Below are 11,897 nucleotides of genomic sequence, written 5' to 3'. Positions count from 1 at the left end.
GAGGGGGTGACGTCACTTGATGTCCACCAGGGTAGAGGGGGTGACGTCACTCTTGATGTCCACCAGGGTAGAGGGGGTGACGTCACTTTTGATGTCCACCAGGGGTAGAGGGGGGTGACGTCACTTGATGTCCACCAGGGTAGAGGGGGTGACGTCACTTGATGTCCACCAGGGTAGAGGGGGTGACGTCACTCTTGATGTCCACCAGGGTAGAGGGGGGTGACGTCACTCTTGATGTCCACCAGGGTAGAGGGGGGTGACGTCACTCTTGATGTCCACCAGGGGTAGAGGGGGGGTGACGTCACTCTTGATGTCCACCAGGGGGTAGAGCGGGTGACTTCACTGTTGATGTCCACCAGGGTAGAGGAGGTGACGTCACTCTTGATGTCCACCAGGGGTAGATGGGGGGGATGACGTCACTCTTGATGTCCACCAGGGTAGAGGGGGTGACGTCACTCTTGATGTCCACCAGGGGTAGAGGGGGTGACGTCACTTGATGTCCACCAGGGTAGAGGGGGTGACGTCACTCTCGATGTCCACCAGGGGTAGAGGGGGTGACGCCACTCTTGATGTCCACCAGGGTAGAGGGGGGTGACGTCACTCTTGATGTCCACCAGGGGGTAGAGCGGGTGACTTCACTGTTGATGTCCACCAGGGTAGAGGAGGTGACGTCACTCTTGATGTCCACCAGGGGTAGAGGGGGGTGACGTCACTGTTGTGCCCACGTGCTAGTCGGCACGATGATCCCGACGTCTTTGGTCTTGTACGAGCTGGGGAGCTTCTCACGTTTCTCTGCGGCCCTACGGTGATTCGTCTCGTGTATTGCCACCTTGGAAGGTTCATCCGGCACTGGGGGGGTGAGGGGCATGAGGCCGGCGCGATGGCAAACCCGGAATGGGGAACTTCTGTCTGCCTCTCGTTCATCCTTGGAGCGTCAAGTTCCCATTGAAGCCCAACGCCAGGTGGCGCTGTCGCCAACAGAACGTGACGAGCAAGTGAAACGACCACGGTGATGATCAATCGCTCGGCCTCTTGTGTGTGGTATGACAAAGGGCCATTGCCCGAAACGTCGCCTATTATAAACTCGTCTTTTCTTTTTAAGGCCGCTGTGTTATTAACGAACGGTGTTAAGTTTATTTTTTTGTCTCCGTGCACCACTGCAGCAGCAGTACGGGTGCCACGGCTGCGATGTTAACTACCTCGCCTGGTGTGCAGGAGGTCGTTGGTTCCACCCTGACCCTGACGCCTGCTGCTGTAGATTTTGAGTTTGCGTGTCTCTCTGTCATCCTCATCATCACGGTGGCTAGAAGATGTTAACTACCTCGCCTGGTGTGCAGGAGGTCGTGGGTTCCACCCCGACCCTGACGCCTGCTGCTGTAGATTTGGAGTTTGCGTGTCTGTCTCTCTCATCATCATCACGGTGGCTAGGAGATGTTAACTACCTCGCCTGGTGTGCAGGAGGTCGTGGGTTCGACCCCGACCCTGACGCCTGCTGCTGTAGATTTGGAGTTTGCGGTGTCTCTCTCCGTGGTCGCGTGGATTTTCTCCGGGGCCTCCGGTTTCCCCCTCCACTGTTAGAATCGACATCACGTGTTCAGAGTATTTTTTGGCTGCTTTAAATGTCCACTGTCATTTGCGATAACCAGGTCGCTACTGAAAAAGAGCCAAACAGCTCAGTGGTCCTCTTACCTGGTGAAATAAAACTAACAGCGTAGTATCGCCAATCAAACAACGGGGTGAATAACTCACAAGACACGACATACGACTCGCCCGACCCACGAGGCGACACAAGTTCGCCAGGCAGACGCGAGCACTCGCCCGAACCACACTCGGCAAACCCAGAGCCGAGCAGTGACCTCACGGACTCGTCGAGTCCTCTGGGCTGCCAATACTCCCACAACTCTGGCCCTAAAAAACAACAACAACAACGAACAAACACCCTGGATCGCTCGCAAACGAGACGCTCCGTCTCAAGGCATTTTTTTTCCAGGTGTAATATCAACAAAAATGCGTTTTCTTAAAAGCCATATCCTTCTCGCTCGCCCTCACGCTAACAAACTATCCAGCCAGGCCCAGGTCACTAGCCCTAGCTACCAGAGGTGTGGACTCGAGTCATGTGACTTGGACTCGAGTCAGACTCGAGTCATGAATTTGATGACTTGCGACTCGACTTGGACTTGCATAACAATGACTTTGTCCCACCTATGAGATGTGGACTCGAGTCATGTGACTTGGACTCGAGTCAGACTCGAGTCATGAATTTGATGACTTGCGACTCGACTTGGACTTGCATAACAATGACTTTGTCCCACCTATGAGATGTGGACTCGAGTCATGTGACTTGGACTCGAGTCAGACTCGAGTCATGAATTTGATGACTTGCGACTCGACTTGGACTTGCATAACAATGACTTTGTCCCACCTATGAGATGTGGACTCGAGTCATGTGACTTGGACTCGAGTCAGACTCGAGTCATGAATTTGATGACTTGCGACTCGACTTGGACTTGCATAACAATGACTTTGTCCCACCTATGAGATGTGGACTCGAGTCATGTGACTTGGACTCGAGTCAGACTCGAGTCATGAATTTGATGACTTGCGACTCGACTTGGACTTGCATAACAATGACTTTGTCCCACCTATGAGATGTGGACTCGAGTCATGTGACTTGGACTCGAGTCAGACTCGAGTCATGAATTTGATGACTTGCGACTCGACTTGGACTTGCATAACAATGACTTTGTCCCACCTCTGCTAGCTACGCATCGTCGCCAACTCATTGCCAAACCGAACAATATTTTTTAAATTTCGATTTAAAGCTTTCGTGACTGCAGGGATTCATCTTCTTGGTTCTTTCGGTAAAGTCACGTAGAATTGAAATAATAAAATAAATAAAATGCATAGTGAGAATTATATTATTTTATTATGTTTTATTTTTCTTACTTTATTATTTCAATTCTACGTGACTTTATACCGAAAGAACCAAGAAGATGTTGAGAATGTTTGGCGTTTGCGTGTTCACCGCGAACACGTGTGGTTTGATGCACCCTTGATTCCTTGCTAAAGGTTTGTTGCTTCAACATCTTGACACCCTCCCGTTGCATTGCTCGGAAGGGTAAAAGCCAATTCCGACGATGTTGAGAATGGATGCCACCGCTTTTGTGAATGGAGGCTTCGGTTGAAGCGCCCGTGCAGCGCTCCATCTAGCGGCGGATTCTCTCCCACTGCGCCGTCACAAAGACAAAGATCCCCCCCTCGTAGTATAGCCTCAACAGACGCTTTGGGGCAAGCGCCGTTTGCGAGCAGCGCCTGTGAAGGCCCGCACGGCGCACGAGGAGGCGGGTGGCCCAGAAACACGCACGCCACGGACGCCTTTGTCTCCCCAGTGGCGATGTCTGCACCACACCGCACCGGGTACTCATTTGAGACTGAGTTCACCTAGGGGGAGGCCCGGTCACCGGTTCAGATAATCGTCGCTGGCGTTGTTGGCCGCGAGAGCGCGAATCGAGCTGGGGTCTCTGTCGGCTTCGTAGCGCAGCGCAGTTCGCTGCGTCACTGCTCCCCATCGTGTCAGGCCACAAGCCACACGGATAATTAAATAAATAAATGCGATTCTCGTGAATTAAAAAAAAATCCGATTTGGTCGAGAAATCGATAACTTAAATATTCGGTTAGCGCAGCTGCAGTGTAGTAGTAGTAGTGGAGTGGTCATCTACCTCGAAGCACCGTCTACCCATGCAGTGGATACATTCTATGTGTGAGAGATCATCCGGCAGGCTTTGTTGTCTCTCTGTGCCCTGCGCTATGATTCCAGCGAGCCCGAGTTCGTTCGATTCCACGCACAGTTTTAGCGGCGCGTGGAATGTCTCGGGACTCCCCTAGGTCAGCTCAGCCTTAAGTAGCGAGCACCTCGTTCGGCGGTGTGAACATCGACGCTTGGGAAGACAAAGGCGTCCGAGCGGGGTGATTCGGGCAACACCACTGCCTCGTGTGCCGATCCGGACTTAAATCATCACCACCACCACCGTCAACGATGATATATCCACTGCTGGCTGAAGGCTTCTCCAAAGCCGTAGCCATCTGCTGTTAAATCCATCTAGGGCAGGGGTCGGCAACCAAAATAACAAGAAGAGCCATTTCTTTCCAATTCGGTACAAAATTCAGTATTTCAAGAGCCGCAATGCATCTATGTACATACGTACATATCGTCAAGAAGCAGCTCGCAAAGAGCCGCATGCGGCTCCGGAGCCGTAGGTTGCCGACCCCTGATCTAGGGACAAATATAATATTATTATTATTAAGTGATCATAATGATGGCGATGATTGTATCGCTCCGTCTCCGCGCGCAGCACGACCCTCTCGGGCTTGTCTTATCCTCCCCGACCCTTAAATAGTCGCTCGCTAACAACGTTTGCCCCCTCTACAATGTCACACACACACACATTGTAACGCTGTGCTGGGGATTATTACTTGTCTTAGTACACGCTGTCTTCACACGTGCTTTTCCCGGGCTCCCCTCCCTCCCTCCCTTCCTCCCCGGTGTCTCCCCCCTCCTCCTCCCCTCGCTGTACTCTCCCTCCCCCCACTCTCCCTCCGCCCCCCCCCTAAACTCCCGCCCCCCAATCTCTCGTCCTCCTTATCCCCCCCCCGCACCTCCTCCCTTCTCCCTCCCTCCCCTCCCGCGAGCTAAAAATAGAACCCGTTAGGGCACGAGCCTCTCCACCGTGCACCGGTCTTCATCCTTTCAGTCAGAGCGTGCAATGCATTTTCTTATTAATGAATGTACATACACATGTAGGCACACACACACGTACAGCCAAACACGCATATACATAAGCGCGGTTACATATTACGTCCGTGCACACACGCGCGCACGTACACACACGCGCACACGTAGCCATACGCGTTCATGCGCACGTACACATGCACACATGTGTGCGTGCGCGTGTATGTGTGCACGTGTGCATCGCTTACAGAACTTGGCGCGGGGCCGTCTGTTCACAAGGCTATGTACGTGCGCGTCAAGTGTATGCGTATGGGCGCAGGTGTACACACACACACACACGTGTGCGCGCACACACACACACGTGACAATCGCGTGTACACGGCGCGTGCAGAGGACGCACGCTTGTTACATGCAGCGATGATGATGATGATGATGCGAAACGGGAGGGCGATTGGTTAAGCGCCGCTGCGTAGAAGCGAGAGATGTGTGATGTACACGTGGGGGGGGGGGGGGGGGTGCGATGCCGGGCGCGTGTGAATGAATGTGCGCGTGAGCGCGCTCTCGTGCGTGCGCGCGCATGTGCGTGTGTGTGCGTGTGTGTGCGTGTGTGCGTGTGTGCGTGTGTGTGCGTGTGTGCGTGTGTGTGCGTGTGTGTGTGTGCTCGCTGGCAGCACTTGCTCCAACAGTCTATGTGGACTACACCGGCGGGGAATGGGACCTTTGTCTTTGTGTGCACGTGCGCGCGCGCGTGCGTGTGTACGCGTGTGCGTGTGTACGCACAAGCGTACGTACGTGCATGCGCGTGAATGTGAGTGCGTGTGTGCACGCGTGTGCACACGCGTACATTTAAGCGCGTGCACGTGTGCGCACGTGTACACACACACACGCATGCGCGTGTTTGTGTATGCGGTAAACACGTGTACACGTGTACACACACGCACACGCATGCGCGCACATCGGTGAGTGCGTAGGGGGGGGGGGTGGAGGAGGGGGGGGGGCATGGCAAATACATCGTGCAACATCAAATGATATTAGACATAATGGCCCGGGCTTAAGACGACCGAGACCGTGGCTTTTCCTTTTCTCCGAATTAATTTGTTGCTATTTTTGGCCTCGCGGTGTTTCTAGGGTGACGCTAATGACGCGATGACGTCAGCAGCAGCAGCAGCGGCCCCACTGGTGGAATGGGGGGAGACGTGGGGCTTGCTGGGGGGGTGGGGGCCCCCCATCCCAAACCACCCCCACCCACTCCACCCACGCCACCCACCCCGTCCCCCCACCCCACACTGAGCGAGCAGCTTCGAGGGTGGGGGCGGAGAGGGGGGGGGGGTATGCTCGCCAGCCATCGGCAATGCGCTCGTCGCCTTACGAAGAAACTGATATAGGCACATTGTCCCGAAACGTCGCCGCCTATTGTAATTATATATTTTGAAAAACAAATGTATGTTTTGCTCCATCCCCCTTTTAAGGTCGCCGTGTTGTGATTGGCGAACGCGCTTGATCGAGCATCGGGGAATGCGTTGAATAATAACCAGAGTGACAGGTCGGGAGATATGTGCGTACGGATCTGGTATGTGGATGCTTGCATATACGTGTGTGTGTGTGTGTACATGTGTGTGTACGTGTGTGTGTATGTGTGTGTGTACGTGTGTGTGTACGTGTGTGTGTGTGTACGTGCGTGTGTGTACATGTGTGTGTACGTGTGTGTGTACATGTGTGTGTACATGTGTGTGTACGTGTGTGTCTATACATGGGAAGTGGTAGTGTAGCGGTGAGCACGCTGCGCTGCAAACCTGGTGCACCGATTTAGATCCCCGCTCACGGCCAACACCAGTGATGATTATCTGAACGGGTCCTGGGCCTCTCCTAGGTAGACTAAGCCTGAAATAAGTACCCGGTGCGGTGTGTAAACATCGCCACTGGGGAGACAAAGGCGGCCGGGCGTGGTGTTGGCCACCCACCCCCTCGTGTGCCGTTCCGGCCTTCATAGGTGCTCGCTAACAGCACTTGCCCCGACAGTCTGTTAAGGCTACACGGGGGATCTTTGTCTGTTATAAATGCGTGCATGCACGTGTGCACACGCGTGCATGTGTGTGTATACTGTATATACACGTATATTTTATTTATTCACACATATAGCCTGAACAAACAGACTATTGTGGCAAATTATGTTAGCGAGCACCTATTTAGGCCGGGTCGGCGCACACGTGGTCGTGTCCGGAACCACGCCCGGCCGCGTTTGTCTCCCCCAGAGGGCCGATGCTTCGCGCACGGCACGGGGGGCATTCCACCGATATCCAGAACAAGCGCTGATTTCACTCGCCAATGTTAACATGCGATTTTTTTTTAATTCAAATGTATTTTTTTGATGGTAACGATGATGTGATTTTAACCACCGCCATCATCATCATCATCACTGTCGTCACCGTGTGTGCGTGTGATCTCAGACCGCCCGTGCAACAACAACAACAGCGGCAGTAGCAGCAGCGGCAGCAGCATCAATAACAACATCAGCAACATCTCCACGCCGCGATAGGAATTCCTCCTACATCACGCGGCCCACCATCCCCCTTCTACGCGAAAGGGAAAACCTGGAAGATGGAATTCCCCCGCTCGCCTCGCCAATCCCTCCCCACCACCACCATCCCCCACAGCCCCGCCCCCCCCCCGCGTTACTCGAGGGCGGGTGAAACGTGTGGTCACGTGCCCGCTCCTCGTCGCCCGCTTTGTTCTTGAGCAGAGAGGTTCGCGGTTCGAACTCCAGCAGCCGCCCTGGTTAGTGTTCAACCGTTTCATGATTAATGAACCTCCCCTCCTCCCCCCCCCCCGTTTCATTGAGATACTACAGTGTGTTGTTGTTGTCGTCTTGGTATAGTCTGGGACTGTTGTTGTTGTTGTTGTCGTTTTGCTGCCTTGCCCAAGGTTGCATTTATTGTTGCAAAAAAATCGTCAGAAATGTATGCACTTGTGCAATTTGGACATGCATGCTTTATCTACTTGTATTTATGTACTTTGTTTTATTTAATTAAATGATGCACTCCCATCGTTGTTTTGTACACGCCAGTACATGTAGAGATGTGTGTACGTGCGTGTGTATGCATGCGTGTGCGTGTGTTGGTGTGTGTGTGCACGTATATACTGTATGTAGTGTAGTGGTTAGCGCGCTGCGCTATGAACCTGGCGACCCGGGTTCGATTCCCGCTCACGGCCAACACCGGTGACGATTATCTGAACCGGTCTTGGGCCTCCCCTAGGCCGACTCAGCCACAAATGCGTCCATGGTCAGGATGTGTAAAACATCGCCACTAGGGAGACAAAAGCGGCCGGGCGTGGTGCTGGCCACCCACCCCCCTCGTGCGCCGTGCCGGCCTTCAATGGTGCTCGCTGACAGCACTTGCCCCAACAGTCTGTTAAGGCTACACGGGGGATCTTTGTCTTTGTGTGTACCCACGTGTGTATCCATGTGTGTACCCACGTGTGGAGGTGCGAGTTACTAATCGGAGGGACCATGCCAACATCCTACACACTGCTACCAGTCATCGCCATCATCGTGAGCAGCAGCAGCAGCAGCCATGATCAATCCACTGATGGATGAAGGCCTCTCCAAGTCACATGCCGTGTTTGACCAGCGACGTCGCCATGCCAATAATCTTTTACGGGTCATTGCAGTTAATATCGCTGTTCTATGATGTGCTGATGATGATAACAAGAATGTGGAAGTGGAGGAAAGTTTTGAATGTACAGCTGGCACTGCGTCATATCGGACGAAGTGAATTGGGCACGTGGGTAGTAGTGAGAGTGAATGAGCTCAATGAAGGAACTGACTGGACAGGTGATGGTGAGAGGGAATGAGCTGAATGAAAGAACTGACTGGACAGGTGATGGTGAGAGGGAATGAGCTGAATGAAAGAAGTAACTGCTCAGGGGGTAGTGAGATGGAATGAAAGGTGAAGGAGTTGATTGGGCGGGTGGTAGAAGAGGCTCGCTCGCCAGGAGAAGGCGGCACAGTCAGAGCGTGGACTAATCTCCAATTTGTCTCCATCTGTACGGCGTGGGGATTCCTCCGCGTGCGTCGGTCTCCTCCTCCAACGTGTGTGGTGAACAATTCATTTATTTTATTGGCTGAAAACAGCTTAAACTTTCAACCCAATGCAGCAGCAGAAGCCACCTGAAAATGTTATAGTCCAGCAACTCGTCGTGGCTTTGATTTTAGCTCTATAAATATATAAATGATTGCTATCACGATTAACTTCCACTCCGGAGTCACATCGACTAGGCATTCTGAGTACGTTCGGTCAAATCCTAGGTCTTTCAGAGACATTCTAGTGTTCAAATGTGTGTGTGGGGGTGGGGGGGGGGCATAAATGTATAGGTGCTCCCTAAACAGCACTTGCTCCAATATCATGTCCAGGCTGCTCGGGGGATCTTTGCCTTCTGTGTTCCACCGGCGTCACTCCACACGGCAGCCCGTCCATCGCGAGAGATCGGCACAGCAGTGGATAATGCACGCGGAGCGAATTTGCATTCGAGACTCTTGATCGGTCACCACCTCTCGGATGAATACGAACACGCAACGACGCCGCAAACACTGGAGCGCCACGGTGGCCATGAGATGTTAACCACCTCGCCCGGTATGCAGGAGGTCGTGGGTTTGAGCCGTCGCGTGGATTTTTCTCCGGGTCGTCCGGATTGCCCATCCCACATTTAGAATCAACATCACGCGTTTGGGGTATTTGACTGCTGTATATTTCCACGTGGTGATGATAAGCCACTTCGTTGAGCTATCATTTGTGATCGCCAGGTCGCTTCTGAATAAGAGCTGCATAGCTCCGTGGGGCCTTACCTAGTAAAATATAAAATATAAAACGCAAAATAAAAACATTGGAATCCTTCACAGGGCATCCATCGCGCCGGCGCGTCGCTCTGTGCATTAATTAAATTAGAAAAAAAACCACACAAGCAACAACAAATCATTATTAGTGTTGTTGTTGTGTGTTTGTAGCGCAGTGTGGAATTGCAGGCCAGTTTTGCTGGTTGCTTCTTTGCTCGGCTCGGAGTGTCTGCTTCTATATTTAGACCGGCTCAGACAGTGGGTGGCGGTGCTGTGTGTGTGTGCTGCGTGTGTGTGCTGTGTGTGTGCTGTGTGTGTGTGTGTGCGCCGCTCTCTCTCTCTGCAGCGAATGGAAATCCCTGCCTGCATTCGCTGAGCACAACATCACCTATCTCCTCTTTCTCCGAGTCGGCGTTGGCCCCTATGTCATTCACATTACGTCATTCATTCCGAGCAGCAGGCGCAGCGACAGTAAAGCACTGGCTCCTATTTCATTCACAAAATGCATTCATTCACAACCACAGCAGCCGGAGCACTGACTCCCATTTCATTCACACAATTAATGCATTCATAACCACGGATACCAAAGTACTGGCTCCGATTGCATTCACATAATGCATTGATTCACAACAGCAGGAGCAGTAGCAACCAGAGCACTGGCTTTAATGTCATTCATAAATTAAATTCATTCACAACAGCAGCAGTTGAGCACTGGCTCCTACATCATGAACACAATTCATTCACAACAACAGCAGCAGCAGCAATCACCACTTTCATTCACACCATTCACAACAACAGCAGCAAAACCAACTAGGGTACTGGCTCCGATTTCATTCACACAATTCATTCTTTCACAACAGCAACCAGGCTACTGGCTCCGATTTCATTCACACAATTCGTTCAAATCAACAGCAGCAGCAGCAACCACCTATTTCATTCGCAACAACAGCAGCAAAAACAACCAGTGTACTGGCTCCGATTTCATTCACACAATTCATTCTTTCACAACAGCAACCAGGCTACTGGCTCCGATTTCATTCACACAATTCGTTCAAATCAACAGCAGCAGCGGCAGCAATGACCGTCGCATAACAGCAACAATTGTCAGAGCGTGCATTGCCCACGGGGCCGCTGTGAGTTTGCCGTGAGCGAGGCGTGCGCGGCGTGACGGTGCGAGCGCGCGTTCGCACGAGGAACACCCCAGAACAACGCTCATGTACGGCAGTCGTCCCCCCCCCCCTCCTCCTCCATGTGCTCAGAGAGAGTTTCTCCTCCCGTCTCTCCGTTCCTCTCTCCCGGGTTCCCATTGCTCGGCAGCTCAGCCGATTTATCAATGAATGCGGTGTTTCCAATGCAGCTCATGGGAATGAAAGGCGTGCGTAGCGCCGGGTTCAGAAGATGCGCACACACACGCACGAGCACTCTCTCTCGCTATCTCTCTCGCTCTCTCGCTCGCTCTCTCTCGATCTCTCTCGTCCCCCCGCGCGCTCTTCTCTCCCTCTCTCTCTTTCTCTCCAGTTCTCGTCGTGTGTGCGTGCTTGCGTCTCTCGCTCTTTAACATACACACGCGAACACACGCCCACACATGCGAATACACACACACAGTCTCTCACGACTACACACACACACAGACAGTGTCACGATATCACATCGTGTGCTTTATTCATACACACGCGCGCGCGCGCACAAGCGCGCTCTCTCTCTCTCTCGAACAGACCCACTCATTCATACAAAACGTACGACTTCTCATTCATACGCAAACATTCATTCACACGTACACACGCTCACTCATTCATACCCACGCACATAGACAAAAAACCCATATAGACTTAACAGACTGTAGGGGCAAGTGTTGTTAGCGAGCACCTATGAAGGCCGGCACGGCACACGAGGGGTGCGTGGCCAGCTCCACGCCCGACCGCCTTTGTCTTCCCAGTGGCGATGTTTATCCACCGCACCAGGTACTTATTTGAGGCCGAGTCGACCTAGGGTAGGCCCAGGACCGGTTCAGATAATCGTCACTGGTGTTGGCCGTGAACGGGAATCGTAACGTAGCGAGATAACCGCTACACCACCGCCCCCACATGCATACACCCACGCAAACATGCACACACACGCCCACATCAACCAACGCACACACACACTCATTCCTACATATACACGTGCACAGACGTGTACACACACACATACACGTTCAAACACACACAGCCACGCACGTGGACACACATTCACACGCACGCATACACGTTCAGACACACACGCGTAGTCGCATAAACACAAGGGCGCGCACGCACACACACAAAAACACACAAGCACACTTTCTCATTCAAAACACAT

This window comes from Lampetra fluviatilis, chromosome 8 (assembly GCF_964198595.1).
Source record: "Lampetra fluviatilis chromosome 8, kcLamFluv1.1, whole genome shotgun sequence".
Lineage (NCBI taxonomy): Eukaryota > Metazoa > Chordata > Hyperoartia > Petromyzontiformes > Petromyzontidae > Lampetra > Lampetra fluviatilis.
The sequence above is the reverse complement of the archived record's forward strand: the minus strand, read 5'-3'. Positions refer to the sequence as shown.